This window comes from Corvus cornix, chromosome 1 (genome assembly GCF_000738735.6).
Source record: "Corvus cornix cornix isolate S_Up_H32 chromosome 1, ASM73873v5, whole genome shotgun sequence".
Lineage (NCBI taxonomy): Eukaryota > Metazoa > Chordata > Aves > Passeriformes > Corvidae > Corvus > Corvus cornix.
In genome coordinates, this window is record NC_046332.1 from 67,925,407 (window position 1) to 67,942,242 (window position 16,836).

At 39.4% G+C, this 16,836-nt stretch overlaps 1 protein-coding gene across 13 annotated transcripts in view; it reads left to right on the forward strand.

Annotated features, from left to right (window-relative positions):
- The window catches only part of LMO7 (LIM domain 7), a 132,081-nt gene that overhangs the window by 67,753 nt on the left and 47,492 nt on the right, over positions 1-16,836 (forward strand). The window contains exon 1 of one of the 13 annotated variants that reach the window (XM_019292184.3): positions 12,941-12,998. The exons of the other annotated variants lie outside the window; for them this stretch is intronic. The gene's annotated coding sequence lies outside the window, so the exon portion shown is untranslated. Of the gene's footprint in view, positions 1-12,940; positions 12,999-16,836 lie in introns of those variants that run through there. 13 annotated transcript variants of the gene reach the window in all.

Below are 16,836 nucleotides of genomic sequence, written 5' to 3' on the forward strand. Positions count from 1 at the left end.
TATTTTCTCTTTCCTTTCCCTTCTAGAAAAAATGTCCTGCAAATGTAAACACGCACACACCTTTGAACCCAGTATGTACAGATATGCATCAACTGACGTGGATTCCAGTGCGTTATATGATAAAATATTTAACTGGGGCGGGGAAAGGGAGTCCAAGTTCAAAATACTTCTGCTCTTGCAAAGGCTATTAAATTACAGACAGCCACTTGTTCCCTGTGAATAACCACTGAAATACGCTTGTCAGATTTATGATGCAGTAATGTATTCTTTTTAACTCTGTGACCTGATGTTGTAAGATGCCCTCAACTGTGATAATTTTCGGGGGTGAGTGATGTACTGGGTAAAGCACTAGCTAAAAATGCCTGAGTTAACAGAAGGCACAGTTTATTTATGTGTGGTTTGACTTGAAGCTGGGATGTATTTTGAGCATGGAACTGTGCAGTTAGAGAATTACTGTACAATTCCACAAACTAATCCTAATCTGTCCAAATATACCAGTGTTAACTACTCTTGTAAACAGCTTTTAGTAGTAGTTTTTGGGTTATTTTTTTTCAGAAACTGTGGGGTTTTTTATGTATAAAATAGAAGGAAATTCGGGTTACTTAACTGAGAACATGAAAATCAGAACAATTTCAATTTTGTGTATGAAATGATGAGTTCTGGAATAGCTAATACTGCTCAGGCCTGAGATAATGGGGTCAGAAATTTTGTGAAGGCATCTGTTCAGTTTTCAGTGCTAGTCAAAAAAACCCAAACAAAGAAAAGTACAACCAACCAAGCAAAAAAAGAAAAGGACCCAACCTGACCCCAGAAAGAAGTACTAGGAATAGGAAAAACAATAGCACTGTGCTGTGCTGCTGTGGTTAATCTGGCATTTGCTGGTGGTGTAATACCATATGAAGCTTTGGACTTGGATTATTTTCCCTTTTGTCACTTTCTCACTTCTGCAAACTCCCCCAAAAGCAGATCTATGGAACTGGGATATCTTCATCCTCATGGCATCTCTCTGACTAAAAGTAGTAATAGCTTCCCCTTCAGGTTTAGTTAGGCCCACTGAGAGTCCTGAGCCTGAAAGAGAGATGATGGACAAAGGGGAGAGCGGGACAAATAAGCAAGCTTAAAACAAAGAAACAAACAAAAACCCCCTAGCAGATGACATGGACAAGTGATTCAACTGGTCACTGCATGCCATGTTACATGAATAGTCAATGAACCAAAGCAAGGGGCAGTAGGCTTCCTTGCCAACCAGTGCTGTGGATGATAAAAGTTTACCTGCGTTCAAGGGATAGTGGAGAAGTTTAAAGAAGGGAAGTCTTTTAAGGGTTGCTTAGTATGTAGAAACCACATCTAGCTTGGAGAGTCCACAAAGGAGAAGCATCTTTCCTGCTCTATTTTTACTCTTCCTTAGGCAGCCGCTTGGTTTTTGATCTGGCCCCATGTGGATGTTCCTGTGTGTGATTTTGAAAAGGCTGCATACAGTAAAAGCTGCTTTTAACTTCTGTACCTCTATGAAAAACTCCAAGAAGCAAAATTAAGGAAAAAATCAAACACAAATCTTATGGAAGCAAGTAATTTGATTTGATAAATCAATCAAGCAATCTGCCATTTTTAAGCTTTAGCAAATGTGGAACACTTTATGTACAGCTCTCTGAAAAGATTAATAAAATCATCATAGGTATCTTAATCCAGACCAGTATCTGACTATTTCTATACGTAACCAGGTTGTGCAATCACAGGGAAAAATTGTTATCATTAATTATTAGCAATTTAACATATGATAGTTTTTCATTAAGCCATTGGAAATTTCATGAAAAGCTTCAGAAGAATAGTGAATAAGAAATGGCTGAAAGTCTCTTGAAAAAAGATGGTACATATATTTGCCTATGCTATATTCAGCATCGTTACTTAAAAGCTACTTTTGCTCTCAAAAGATCAGTTAATTTAAGAGGTTTTGTTACTGATTTTGGTATGGGAAGTGTAACTGTAAAATCACACATCAGATGGTTATGTTGAAGGCACACCCACACAGGTTGAATAAGCACAGAATAAGATGCTTTGGTAATGATACTCCTCTGCTGTGCTTGTCCTGCAAAACCCTCTCTCTCTCTGTGCAGAACATTTTATTCTTTGAAATCTGAGCTCACCTCTGGTATTGAATGTTGGCTGCTGTTGAGAAATCATACAAAAGTCAGCCAGTGCTGGTGGTTTAGTAGTATTTGCCATTTCATTGTGATATTTTTATTCCTTCAAGAGGAACAGAATCTCTTGCAAGATGATAATTTTCTTTTTATAAACAACATTTTGTCCTTCTGAAACATTTTCCTCTTTGGGCTGTAAACAAAATCCTTAGTTTAATTCCATTTTCTCTAATACTGCTTGAATAATTTGTGAATGTATTCAACAAGCTAGTTTGATAAATAACTTATACAGAAATCCCTAATTATCCAGGTATGTAGTCAGTCTGGCATTGGGATCATGACCTAAATGACGTGACTGCATTTGTAAATTACTTCTATTTTTTGTTCAGTATTTTTTTTCATTGCTAGGATAAGATTTAAATCTACAAATCCAGGGAATGGTGGCACTGAACAGCACGAATCTGCATGCCTGAGTTTTGCTTGCTTGGGTACCATGTGAGCAATGGGTGCCCATCAGCTGCTCTCAGTATGCACAAGGCTGCCAGCCCAAGAGGACTAAGGCAGGTGCTCCGTGCTTGTGCTTTGTCAGGTGTCTGCTGAAGTTGCTTGTTAAACTTCCTTCCTTTAATGAACAGCATGAGTTTTATCAGGAGAAAAGCTGCAATGAAGGACTCATACTTGGTTTTCTCAGAAAGTATTTAGACAATGGGGCATTGCAGTGAAAGGTCAGACAAGTGGGAAAAAGGGAAGTTGCACCCTCAGTCTGCAGATGACACCAAGCTGGGTGGGAGCATTGATCTGTGGAGGGCAGAAAGGCTCTACAGAGGCATCTGGATGGGCTGGATGGATGGGCTGAGGCCAGCTGGATGAGGTTCAACAAGGTGAAGTGCCAGGTCCTGCTCTTGGGTCTCAACATTCAATGCTAGGGAAGAGTGGCTGGAAAGCCGCCCAGCGGAAAAGGACCTGGGGGTGCTGGTTGACAGTCAGCTGAACATGAGCCAGCATGTGCTCAGGTGGCCAAGAAGGCCAATGGCATCCTGGCCTGTACCAGCAAGAGTGTGGCCAGCAGGGCCAGGCAGTGATTGTCCCCCTGTACTAAGCACTGGTGAGGCCATTTTAAATCCTGTGCTCAGTTTTGGGCTCCTCACTACGAGACAGACATTGAGGTGCTGGAGTGTGCCCAGACAAGGGCAACAAAGCCTGATGAAGGGTCTGGAACACAAGTCTGATGAGGAGAAGCTGAGGGAGCTGGGATTGTTTAGCCTGGTGAAGAGGAGGCTCAGGAAGGACCTTATGGTTCTCCACAACTACCTGAAAGAAGGTTGTAGCCAGGTGGGGGTCAGCCTCTTCTCCAAAGTAACAAGTGACTAAGGCTAAGAAGAAATGGCCTCAAATTGTGCTAAATGGCCAATCAATTGTGCAGTTTAGAGTTCGGTATTAGGAAAATTTTCTTCAGTTAAACACTTGCGAAGCATTGGAACAGGCTGTCCAGGGCAGTGGTAGAGTCACCATCCCTGGAGATACTTACGAGACTTGTAGATGCGGCACTTGGGCACATGGTTTAGTGGTGAGCTTAGCAGTGCTGAGTTAATGGTCAGACTCAATGATCTTAAAGGTCTTTTTCAACCTAAACAATTCTATGATTATATCTTAAATAGGATTCAGGAGAGATGGAGAAACAGTGAACTGGAAATTTCTTCTTGTCACCTGTTGCCCAAGAATGTGTTTGTGTGGTTACCGTAATTTAAAAATGACTTATTACTGTCTGATCAGTCAGAGGGGGAAAGAGTGAGAGAGAAGAAGCTTGCTTTCATCTCCCAGGGCAGGAATCTTTTTGATGGACATGTACCGAAGGCACGTGTACATTACTTATAGAAGGAGCTTTTGTTTGCAGAATTTTTGTCAGGAAAGCAAATATGTTCAAGCTCCTAGAAACTGTTTGGTCAAGCTTTATTGCATGTAGGTTTTGGCATTCAACATTTAATGGAACATGTTACTGTTATTTGTGCATCTGTAGTCACAGGAGAGATTGTCCTCCTTAAAAGCTAAAGTAAGCAGAAGTGAACACAGTGGAAGAAAACTACTAAACTTTGGAGGTTTTTTCCTACCTTCACCTGTGAGAGAGTACTCCAGCTAATTAGTTCAGGTTGCTTCAACTCTTGGTAATGTGACTTCTTTGTTGATGCAATTTTAAATTATGAATATTCCTTTCAGTTTCAAAACTAGTGTATTGAGATTTTTAATTTTTTTTTTTTTTTACTTTGCCAGTAAAAAACTCCATAATCTGCTTTTACTGTAAATGAAGAGGAGGTAGCATCTGTTTGGTTTCTAGTTCCTTCTAGGTTATAGGTAGTCTGTGTGCCACCGCTGCTATTTGGAATAGCCCTCTGATAACTCTTCAGCTAATTTGGGATACCTGGTAAAGATGCTTTCCCACTGTTTTCATTCTCTATTGCTCAGATGTCTCTGCCAGGCAACTCGCAAAACAAACAGCAACACCGGGTCAGCTTCAAAGAGTGCACACTTTGAAGTAGAAAGCAGATGACAGTTATGAAAGGTTAGTCTTTAGTGGTATTACAAAAGGTAGCTGTATAGGCTTCCATGCATTTGCTTATTAAAGTGTGTAATGTCCCAATCCTTATGTACAAAAAAATAATTAGTAATTCTTAGAAAACATTACTTTGTACTTTCCCTAGTGGTAGAGGATACAGGAGAGATTAGCTTATGGCCTGAATTTGAAAGTGTGTGACTCTTATTAAAGTGATGGCCAACACAGCAAGATACAGGAACAAAGAGACAAACTGGGTATAGATGGTCAACTTAACAGTTTTAGAAGAGAGAGGGCAGCAAAAGTTGTCTCATTAAATAAACAGGTTGCAGTCAATTCTGATCTTTGTGCCTGCAATAAAATTAATAATTACCTAAGAGAGTAAATAGTGTGATATTGTGTTCACTGGATAATTATATGTCTAATTTTTCATAGAGAATTGCTTTTTGTTTTGACTAAAGCTGTATTACCACTAGTGGTTCTCCCTGGCCAGTCTTCAACTTGTGAAAGAACTTTGGCAAGCCTTGCTTTTACCCATGAAACACAGGATACTCTACGCAAGCTAAAATTAGCAAAAATAAAAGCCTTTATGAAGGAAGTAGAATTTAAAAACAATTTTTATTTCTGTAAGTTGCTCTGTAATCATGAGTGTGTTAGTGAACTTATTTTTGAGGAGAATTGGTATGACACTCAAAATGAGTGCATATGAGATTTTACAAATTGAAAATCAGCACAGACTTAATTTAAATGTGCATTTATGTATTTTAAATGGCCTGTTTACTTCACATCCAATCTGTTGATTTCTATGCTATCAGCATTCATCAATTTCAATGTCACTGCTTAAAAGGAGAAGGAATTTGGGAGTGCATATGAGATGAGAGTTCATTTTTTCATCTTTGCAAAGAATGACATCTCTGTGCTTTTATTTTATTATTCTTTTCCTGGTGGCTTTGCTTTTTGAAGGATTACATGGTTTTTGTTGGTAACTTTATTATGCAAAAAAAAGTTCAAATATATTTACCTGTGTACCTATCCTGTGTCAGGGTTTTTCCTTCAGGGCCTTAAGTAATAACTATGTTACTTTTAATAATATTTCAAGTAATTACATGTTTGACATTCTGTCTGGAGTTCATGCAGCAGTTTTGAATTTTTTTTTCCTAGCAGAAGCTTCCACAGATTCTTTCCTAGCTGAAAAAAACTTGGGGTGCATATTTCACATGTATTCAATATGCTGTTTTCTAAGGGAAGAGCTTTCAGTGCAGTGGGGCAGAAGGCTTCATATTTATCTTCTTTCTCTTTGAGCAGTAAATATCTGACTATTGGAGCAGTTCTGAATCAGCGTCTCAATAATTTAGTGTCCAACAGATGGCTGGTTTGTTATATCGTGAACTGCTTTTGATAGTACTTATTTCCATCACTAAAGATGATGCTTGCATAACTTTCACTGCAGTATAAGCTATTTTTTGAGTATCTTAGGAAACCTGTGCACTGTCCTACTCTGCCATAAATGCATTTCCTTGATGACGAAGATTGTTGTATGTCTTTGTACCTTCACTTGCTAAAAAAAAATCTGGAAAAGGGATTTCTATTAAATTTATTTTAAAATATATTACTGTAGCAGGTTAAGTGGACCACTAACTGCATCTACATTGAAACGGAGAGAGGATAATATATTAAGAGCACTCCAGCTATGTTTTCATGGCCTTTTCCACCTGTCTAACTTCATGCAGTAAGCAAGTGGTAGCCTATCTCAAGATGCTTTCAGTGTTATGTGGATGATGTGGTCAACAGTTTGCAGTCTGACAACCAAACTTGATGATAATGCTCAAGCTTATCATCCATGTGTACTATCTGTGGGTCAAAGGGTGAAGGTATGCTCGTCCTGCTCCTTTCTCCTGTACTTTCTAGTGGTTACCTTCCTGTCAAGGAATAGCTGGGTTTTGCTGCAATTTGGCAACCTATTCCTAAGCCATCAGCAGAGACTGCTGTATCCTGTCCTCATTGGAGGATACTATTGGGTATTCCTCCACCACAATGAGTTAATTTCTTCTTGTAGCTCTGTTAGCCTGGAGGTGAAAAGGAGGGGAGATCTTGGTAATTATTCTGTCTCACTGTTGCAAGATGCACGTTGGTGATGAGACCACTGAGATGACTTTTTGTGTTATTTTTCTGCAATTGTAGTTTGTTTCAGGTAGAATTAAGTCTAATCAAGAGGAGAAACATCCCATTAATTTTATTGAACTGCCTTTTAATTTTTCATCTTGTCTAGATTATCAGTCTTAATTGCAGGATGATGGTAAAGTTGGCTTTTCACTGAATTGTAAAACTATGAATACAGTGACAGCACTGTTGCTGTTGGGATTTCTGAATAAAAAAGGGCCAAAAACTTGAGATCAAAAGGAATACTTCCATAGACAATTCCAAGGTAGCAGGTCTGGATGTAGCAGTTGCTAATGCAGCATGCATACTGTCCCATGGCAAGCTGCAGTTGTAGTAAACTGGTGCCATTGACATACTTTTCAGTTTAACCATTAGTTTGATAAATTTGCAATGATTAAATGCAATAATGATTCTCATTCATAGGGGTTTTGAGACACACTTAGTTTTCAAAAGCTGTGAATTCCTAGATGAGAGTCTCAAGGTTTTTGTTAATCTTTTCTTGGTGAAAAAGAGTGCCTATTTTTCTTGTAGAAGTCGTGAGGATTGTTGGACAAAGAATTTGTAGAATAATCCCGTCAAGAGCCTGAGGGTTTGTGTTATTTTGGCTCTGTGGTTTGATTGACTTCAGGGAAGGATAGCTTACAAACCACCATGTGTGTTCTTAAGGAGCCCTTCTCCAGTGCTTCATCTGGCTGTACAGCTGGTGAAATTCTGCAGATGGCTAACTGTAATTCCCAAGACTTGATGCATGTAGTATCTTCTTTCTCGTGAGAAGGAAGGTTCCTAATTTAGCATTTACTCATGCACTCATTAAAGATGTTGGGAATATTGCCATGGCCTCACTTGGAGCAGAATCGGATCATTTTGTTCCACTCATTCCCTACCAGCAGACTTAGTTGTAATAGCTTGTTGGAGAGTTTTGGTGATGTCTTAATTGGTGTATTAAGCTTTTTTTTCCCTCAGTCATCAGTTTTGTGGTACAAATTACATACTTCATGAGTACTGGTGAAAGAGAGGTGTGAGATCATCTGTAGTTCCCTGGCTAGGATTGTTTTCCCATATCATTAATTTTCTTCAAGTTTTTATTCTCAGACTCCTCTAACTTTACAACAGAAACTCCTGAGTGACTAATAGCACATTTGGTTTCAGTTGGGATGCTCAGAATGAATTAAACTCTCCAACTTCAGAGGTATATGGTCAGACTAGCTAAACTTTTCTCCTCCCCCCACCCCTCTTTTTTTTGCCTCCCACACAAGTTTTCTAACATTCTGGCACGGCAAGTATTTGGACTTTTACCCATTCTCTCACTTTACAGTAAAGAAGCATTCATTTTTCCAACATTAAAAACTTGGCCAGAAAACCTGGCCCAAAAACCTTAATGTTTTGAGCAAACGTTTAAAAATACCCTCTGACTTAGCTGCTCCAAGTAGCCTTAAATCACTGTTTTCTTTTGGGGTGGAAAAATTGTTTTTCACCCCAAAAAAGCTAATTGAAAAAGGTAATATTTATCCAGTATTATTGATAGCAACAAATTGAATTTAGATATTTCGAATGTTATAGAAATAAACCTGAAGCCATAAGAAACCTGAATCAGAATAGCTGAATCCTTAAGGAACTCCCTTACTTGTGGATGTTGCAGGAGCTGAGGATGGGAGGTGAGAATTGCAGGAAATATGGAAAATTATATATACTTGTCTTAGATCTTGTCTGTTCCCTAAAACAAAAGGGCACATCTTTCCTTAATTGTACTACACTTGGTGAATTCTACTTGATTTTTGTATCCTGTTTTTGGTTTAAATTGTGCTGCTGCTTCTCATCATGTCTTCTGGGAGAGCTGGTTTAAGGGAATACATCTTCTTTCAGTATTCTTTTCTGTTAACCTTGCACAGATTAATATTCGACTTTGCATTATTTGAGGAGCTATTTCCTGGCTCTAAATATGTTTTTACAAATGCAGGCAGATTAAGAAACATAGGAAATAATAAAGTTCAGTTGTATCTGCATATCTCATTCCTTTTGGACATATTTGATCCCCTTAAGTTAATAGAGAACCGACTTTAACAGGGAGAAGTCAGGCTCAGTCTGTGTTTCATACTCCTGTGCTCTGTGCGATGAGTGATGATGTTGTGCTCTGTGTTGCTAGGGTAACACAAAGAAACACAGAGAAAATACGGCAAAATTCCAAAAAGGAAGCATTATAATCTTTCTCAGTGCTTCTTATTTGCTCGTGAAATATTTTGCCAGAATATTACTGAGAAAACCCAGTAGTTCTTTAAAGCTTTTGGTCCGAAGTGTGGAGACTAAACAAAATGATTCAGTCATGCAGTAGTGATTTACTTCTACTTAAGGACAAATGCAGTGTTACTTTAACTTGTTTCCAAAATCTTTATCATGGACTAAGCTGTTCTTACCTTCTGCCTCCATTTCTTTGTCTTCACTCTGTCTATCAGAATCTAAATCTCTAATTTTTTTTTCAAAGTCCTAACTCCAAAATCTGTGCTTTTAGTAATCTGCCTTTAAACTGCGAAACAAAAAGTATTTGTTCTTTAACACTAAAACAGAAGTTTTGAATGAAAAGAGGATCTGGCCTATAGACTGCCCCTATTCTCTGTCCTCCTGTGCAGCAGTTTGGCCAGCACTACATTGGAATTGCTCTAGAGGAAAAAATGAGCCATTGGAAATCTGTGAAGTGATTCCCAGGTGCTGTAAATTCCATGTATCCCCAAAATTCAGGGGGTCTGCCTCTTCTCCAGAAGATATAACTATCCCTCATGCATATACCTGGCATTTATGGGTCTTGGCTGTCCTGAGGAGAGGATGATTGGAGTGGACTGAATCCTGGATTACTTTTATGGGCCAAGAATAGGGCATCTGTAGCTTCTGCTGGTAACTCTGAGTCACCTCTGTGCTGAATTTTTCTCTGAGTATGTGTTATAACAACAGCAGCTGAGCAGATGTCTATTTGGACTGGTGAAACTGGATGTTAGGATAAGTGTGAACATAGCAATACCCAGTACAAGTTACTGTCAGTCATCTTTTTTTCTTCATCAGAGGACAAGTTCATTGCCAAGTATCTGATAAATATTATGTAGCAGAGACTTGGGTTCTGGGGGGTTTTTTTTGCATACCCTGAGAACTGAGTAAACCTTGCTTTTGGTGTTGTAAGTTGTGCTAAACAGTTTTGCTTTTCCACGAAGCACTTATGCATCACTGCCTGTTTGCTTGACACGAGGACAACAAAGGATTACATCTACTGGATCTTTCCCTGGGCATGGACTAAGGGAGGAGACTGAACGAAGGAGGTCGTTGGGGTGGTTTTTTGTCCTCCCTGTATAGAGAGGCTATAAAAAATATTTCTCTCTGAGTAAGCAATGTTGTATAACCTGCCAAATCCTGGCTCTTCCCAAGGGACCACCTCTGAATGCTTTATCCAAATTGAGCAACTGTGTTAATCCTGGGGGTTGAGTGCAAGAGTGTGCACATAGGCAGTTGTTAGAAGTAGTTGGTAGATGGAAAACTTTTTACCCTAACTTACCTTGCAGTAACTTTTTTATCCATACCTGGAGTTTGTGCAGACGTGTCTCATCAAGGCTTGGTGGGAATTAATGGGGTCAGTATTGAGGGCTATTCTAAAAAATTACCTCTGGTATGTGTGTGTGGAAAGAGGGGATGTTGGAATATTCCAGTTAGGTGTGAGAGTTGGGAGTAAAGAAGACAATGGTTTTGGAAATACTTAATAATGGCAAAGAGGCATTGAGCAGTAGAGAAAATGAGTTTTGGTCATGTCTTGAAAAAAAATGCTGTGAGTTGCCATGGTTGCTGCAGCTTAGCTGAAGCAAATAATAGACTTTATACTTTTTTTTTTTTTTAATAATGCTCTTGAACTATTTTTGAGCAAGCTACCAACTGCAGTTTTTTGTGATTTTGAATATATTTCTAAAAACTTACTTGATTTCACTTAATTGTCTAATTTGATACTTATTTTTCAGCGACTCCCCAGATTTACCAACTATTTGTTTTGGAAAGATTGTTAGAAAAACTGTATGTTCCCTATCTTGACTTCTCTTCAAATTAATCTACAAAATTTATACAATATGGTCTATATTTGTGTGGGGGAATGAAAGTCAAGGATCTTTAAAACTAAATGCAAGAGAAGTTAATGTAGATAGTGATCCTGATGATCAACAGGATGAGCTCAAGTGTGTTGATTCTTGAGGTACCGGGAAGGGAAAAGGTAGAAGGGGCTAACATTTAATGTAATCATTGTGCAAAGGTCAACTGAAATATGTACAGGTTTTTAGAAAAGAAAAAAGGCAGCAGTGAGATAAAAGGAGAGATTCAAAAAAATCGTATACTTCCAAATTTTAAATAGCAAAACTTGGGAAGATATAAAAACCTATCGCATATGTAAGTACTGATATTATAGCTATCTATCAATTTTTCTAAAATACTGTGTGTATAAAAGTGCTTATTTTTCTTGAGAAGGAATTAATTTCACCTCTGAAATTAAAAAGTCCTCTTGAGCATGAACAAAGTGGTTTGAGAACTCTTTAACACACTGTGTGAGCTGAGAGTCAGCTGTACAACTTCTAGTACTTTGTGCAGAGAGTCCATCTTTTCTCATAAAAGTCAGTGGGTGTTCTTATGCTTCTTGGCCAAAGTGTATGGCATGTGACACATGTGAGTAGATTTCAGAAATAAAATGCCTGCTGTTTATTTTTCTGTAGGTGTCAGTCTAGATCTGGAAATGAAAGTACCCAGTACACGTTGGGGAAGCATTCTAGTTTTGTCCTGGAAAACGAGATACACAGTTTAACTGCCTGTAATTAGTGAAGCTGCTGAGTTTTTAGAGGGGGTTAGGAATGGAGGAAGAAAAAGACACAAAAAGGGACAAATCAACAAATCTACATTAATTATTATAAATTTTAGAACCATTTATTTTGGAAAAGGCCTCAGAGATCATCCAGGCCAACTTTAATTTTCTTTAATAGAGATTAATATTTGAACAGGAAGATGCAGGATCCTATCAGCCTCATTTTTGTTGCAGCAACAACTTGCAGGAAGTGTTCCATACCACTTGCCCTCCTCACCCCTCAGACAAGAGCCAAGGAGTGCTCAGGTTATCATCAAGGCTCTTCTGCTTGTTCTTCTGGGGGGTTTATTTTTAATTTTTATTTGACAGGCGTGCCTTCTTCCCTACAGGATGCTAGTTTTCTCTTTGGGAGAACCTCTAGATTAGACTGGAACATGAGGAAGCTGGCAGAGATAGACCACCCAGGGAGGGGTCGGAAAAGAGTGTGAGGAAATGGATAATGTTACAGTCTGGTGACTTGCCAGGGTTGATGCACTTTTCTAGAAGGGCCTGTTTTTGTTTTGATAAGAGATTTCAGAATGGCATGGAGGCATAATGGGTGAGATCAGCAAGGAAGCACCGTGTTCAAGAGGCAGTGGGAGAAGACAGGCTCTGAAGCCATGGATGGTGATGTGTTCCCAGGGAGGGTGTTGGCTGGCTCTGTTCCCTCTCTGCCTTTCCCTTCTTGAGCATCTCTCCTCCACCCCTCAGCATTAGTAGGCAGGGGTGCGGGGTGGAGACAGGCTGCTCATTCATCAGGGCCCATGGAGCTCCTTGCTGTCAGCCAGGGGTTCTGTAGGGGCACGGAGAAATGCCTTCTGCTGTCATTTTATACCTGACTCTCTGTGCTGTTATGATGTGAGTGGCATTGGGTTCAGTGGATGTGTTGCTATGGAAAACGTATGTGCTTTTTATAGTCAAATAGAAAGGTGTGTTTCCAAAAGCTGTTCTCTAACTCTGCAGCCATAGCCTGGCTGGTTTATTTCCAGCATTCTCAACTGTGGCTCTCAGGGTTGAATATCGATTTGCTAAGAATCCAAGTGCTGGAAGAATGTCCTCATGTTTCTGTACCCATGCAGCAACCACATCTTCCATTGGAGCCTTTCTATTCTCAGCAGCATGTGGGAATTCAGTGAAATACGATAACAGCAATATTAATAGCAGCTGAGTAGGTGGCCAAAGAGGTTGAAATTTAGCACAAGCCTGCTGCTAGTTGGACAGGCAGCACTCATCTCCTGCGCAGCAATACCCGGCGGGGATGCAGGAGCCCTTCAAATCCTCCAACATCTTCCTCAGAATCGTAAGTGAAGCTGGTCAGTGTAGGGCTGGATAGCCAGGAGCTCGGCAAGGAGCTGGGGAGTGGGCTTTTCTGCAGTCTGCTGATCTGCTCCAGCTCCCAGGCCAGGGTATGGCTCTTCCAAGTCCTTCAAAGGGCATCTTGGAGGTGTGACTGCTGCCTTGATGGATGGAAGCTCCAAGGGAGGACACCAATACTTCTTTTTAAACAGCAATCTCTTCAAGTCCTGTGTTTGTGAGATCTGTAGTTCAGAGGAAGGGACAGAAAACAGGGTTGGCAGCTGTTGGGGTTTCTGAAGTATTCATCACCAAGGGATGGGTTTGGCACTGGGCAGGGAGCATTTGTCACTGGCACATTCCTTTCTATCAGTGGGAGTGTCTCTGTTCCTTCTTTCTCCCCGTAAATGGGTTCAGATTGGTCTTATCTTTTTGGAGAGGATCACATGTATTCTTGGCAGCTAACCCTCATTTTGGGTAGGAGGAATCTCTGTTCAAACTTGCTTCTTTGTTTGTTGGTTTTGTTTGTTTTTTCTTTTTTTAATCATTGATTGATAACTATATTTAAATATGTTTCTATATGAGAAACAGACCCTTCTCTGAATGGGATGTTATAAAATAGTCTTCCAGAATTTTGTTCAGACTTCTGGTATCTTGGATGTGGTCTTGAGCTCCACATTGTTCTTCCTGGAAAATAATAAAGTGAAATATTAAAGTAGATTTGGCATTGTGAGTTGCTTGTTGCTGGAATTTAATACATATTGGGATGTGGGGAAACAAAACCATATAATGTGTCAGAAAAATAAAACCCAAACTATTGAGTTTATTGTTTAAAAGTTTTGAAACAAGTCAAAAATAAATGTAGCTTCTTAAAATGCACTGCTCTTTTGTATGGAGGCACTGGAGAGGTGTCTGTAAGTGTCAGTGGATATATTTTATAATTGGTTAAAGTCTAGTTCATGAATTCTTAAAAGTACTGTGGCCTGCTAGCTCCTCTAAGGTGTATGATTGTCTACTTTTTTTTTTTCTTTTAAAATGCCCCAAAATTCATTAAAATAATCCCAACAAGCTTTCCTCACTCCTTAAAAATAGGAAGCAGAGAGCACTTCTGTCTTGGGGTCATCACACAGGGGCTCTCACGGTTCTGGTGTCTGGAGCAGAGTCCTCCTCCACCAAGCCCGCTGCCTGTGCCCTTGCAGCAACATGTCTCTGCCACAGTGCTGGTGCAATTGCTTGTATGAGCATGGTCTAAAACAGACCAGCAAGCTAATTTGGGGGTTGAAAATGTATAGTAGGAAAAATCCACAGAAACAGGTGTAGCCCTCCGGCAGCATAGAACCACAGTGTGATTCAGGGATGTGTTGGCATAACCGTGGGGGCAGCAAAGAGGAGTGGCTGAATGGGAGAGGAGGACCAGGAAATCCTTAAGCTAGAACTGCTGCCAAAGCCTTTGTGTTGTCAGGCCAGGGCCTTGGTGACTAATTTTGCTGTTTAACCTTGAGCAAACAGTGGAGCTGAGAATAAATTCCTTGAGCTGTGGCTCAGCGTGCTGATCTGCTGTGTCACTTTGCTTTATTCTTGTAGAGTGGTCTTTGTTAGAGAAACATCTGTTGGTCTCTGCTGGCTGGGAGTAAGTGATGTTTGTCAATGTGTGTTGTGCTCAAATGTAACAGAGGTAGTTTGTCTCTAAGCATATCACGCACTAGCAAGTGAGAGCTATTCCTGTCCCATTCATCTTTTTTCTATTTGTTCAAGGATTGACGTAGATGAGATGATTTACACAGAAGGTATTATTTCTCCACAGGTGGTTATTTCACGTCTTTTTTCATCAGTGTTCAACTCGGATTTATGTGGTTGTGCTTCACAATTACTATTATAATATCCCCCACGTGTTGTTATCTCGTGGCCTTTAGACTTTCATGAGGTGTTTGGGAGATCTTTTCCAGGGTGGCTAATCTTGAAGTTGTATGTAAACTTTTATTAATGCCACTGCCAGCAATTCAGGTTCACATTTTGTGAATTAGGATTCTACCTTTACGGTTTTGAGACCTCTTTGTTAGCTGGAATTTGGTATTGAGGTCAGCATAGGTAGATTGGTGTTTTATTTTTCTTTTAAGCTTCAGAATGAAGGCTTAAATGCTGAGACTGTGGCAGGAGCAATGAAGTATTTATAATAAAATTCTTCCTCCAAGATCTTAACTGCTCTATTTAGAGACTTTCTTTGCTTAGTTCAGACTTCTTTAGCAAAGTTTTACTGTTAACAAAGGAGATATAAAAAAAAACCTCTGGGAAGACAGAGAAGTTAATGTTTAAAAATACACAAAGTGATTTAGTAAGTAGTGTTGCATTTTCATGTGGAGAGGAACTGAATTCTTTCAGCAGATTAGTTTTAAGATGCAGCATTGGCTGTGCCTGCCTGAGCAAAGCAGCAGCCCACCTAAAACTTTCAGCATAAAGGTATTCACCTATTCAAACCAGAAATTGGGTTACACCAACTATTTTCATTAAGAATATGGTTGGCGTCAACTAGGCTCTGTGAAAACTTCAGATGAAAACAGGAAAAAGGAGACTTCTTTCACAGTAACCAAATGTAGGGTCGGCATTAATTTGCATTGATGAAGATACTTTAGCCAGTGAGCTACCCCTTCATTTCCTAAAATAGTTGTTGTATGAGAAATGTCTCTACAAGCAGTTGTGTGTGCACTTCAGTGCTGTAGACTTACGTTCAAAATAAGGTTATAAGTGTCCAGGAGTGTTTAAAAAGCTTAAAAGCTACATTGCTGAAGTTCATGTACTCCATCTTCTAAATGGTTTATTCAAATACAGTGTGAGAAACTGAGTGTGTGAGCCCTGTGTATTTAGAGCCAGGATTGCAAAGGGGAGTGGAACAGAGAGCAGGAACTGTTAGATAACAGTTTGTCAGAAAAGTTGTAGGGTCATGCCTCCTCTTCCAGCAGCAAAGAATTTGCTATGCTTGAGGTTGGTGCCTCTATCTTGTCCCCTCCTATGAACCATAGTTGTTCAGAGTTATACACAAGACCCCAGATGAAATATTTGCATAGATTGCACAGTAGTTACATTTTTATAACACTTCATGAGGAACTTCTGCATAGCAGAATTATTCCATTTTGTGTTTTTGTTTACTACAATTGAGTTAAAAGCCTTGTTTATTTTCTGTTTTGATGCTCACAGGAAAAAGCCATTCCTCCTAAAAGCTCTTCAGTTTGTATCACACTTCTGACCAATAGGTATTTTAAATGGAGTGTCCTGGAAGGGAATTGGGCAATGGCATGTGCAACTAAACACAGATAAGCTTGGACAGGTTGTACATAGAAAAGGCTCTAAAGGCTCTTATTTCACTTGGAGAATGTTACCAAGTGGATCCAAACTACATCTTCTGCAAGTTGCATGCCTCAGAAAAGATGTAGCTGTGAAATTTGTAGGTCAAAAATGACTTTTAAGACCTTTTAGTAAGGTAACAACGTTGCTTCTTTAATCAGAATTTCTTTTTGACAAAAAAAAAAATATATATACCTGTCATTTAATACAGATTCTAGGGCAGTACGTTCATAATTCAGAATCATCCTTTTCCTTGGTTAAGTACCATGAAATAATTACTACATGCATATAAATGAGGAACAGTGTTCTAGATCAGCAGGGTTTCTCTTGGTTTTCTTCTCTTCTGCTGAGACTATGTCTATTACGACAAGTTGTTGAAAAGGTTTACAAACCAAGAGATGCAGTTCAGAGAAGGAGAGTAGTAATGCAAGTGAAGAAACTTCATGAATGAAGAGTAAACAACTTGTCTTTTTGCCTCTGTTGTTAGCAGAGTAAACAGGAATCAA